We start from the raw sequence: 731 nt of genomic DNA, 5'->3' as shown, positions 1-731 counted from the left end.
ATTTATGGGGCCACCGAGACGATGGACAGAATCCACAGGACAACACAAACCGACGAATCAAAATGCACCAGGCCATCAAAATGCACCAGGCCATCATTCGGCCGGTCCGACCCACACAGATCGTCCAAATAGAAGAAACCGAAATGATTGCCTACGTAGCCAGTGAGGTGAGCGCTACAACGTCTGCGGCGACCTAGAATACGGTAGTGCGAGTCCCACTCCTGTCGGAAATGCCCGAGCGAACCACTAGTGGACGAAAATTGTAAAAAATTCGAGAACGTCTTTGCCAAGCGCAACCGTGGATCGGACACAGGGCTTCAAGATCTTCAGTCTTGCGTTCGCCCGATTGAGCTATCGGTGGGTATCAGTGAATGATTCTCCCGAAACGGGGAGGCATAGCTGAGAGTCAATCCCACTCCGGGTACACTGCCATCTCCGTTAAGGGGCTTTGATTCTGGGTAAGTCACGCGATTCCTACCAATCCACGGAATGATGGGTTCGAATCTACCGAATGACCGTCGTCTTTTTGCCTTCGCACTTCGGAACGTCGTCTGCCCTCATATTATGTCACCACTGCAAATTCCCCACCCGCACACAACTGCGGCAGGAGACTTCTTTGTGACCCCCCCAAAACACCGGCGGAGCAGCCGAAATCCATGTGGCTGGGGTATACGGATATCACGGTACGAGCTGCATCAACCAGGACTCGAACCCGGATTTTAAGCTTGGAA

This window comes from Gregarina niphandrodes (assembly GCF_000223845.1).
Source record: "Gregarina niphandrodes unplaced genomic scaffold scaffold00086, whole genome shotgun sequence".
Classification (NCBI taxonomy): domain Eukaryota; phylum Apicomplexa; class Conoidasida; order Eugregarinorida; family Gregarinidae; genus Gregarina; species Gregarina niphandrodes.
The sequence above is the reverse complement of the archived record's forward strand: the minus strand, read 5'-3'. Positions refer to the sequence as shown.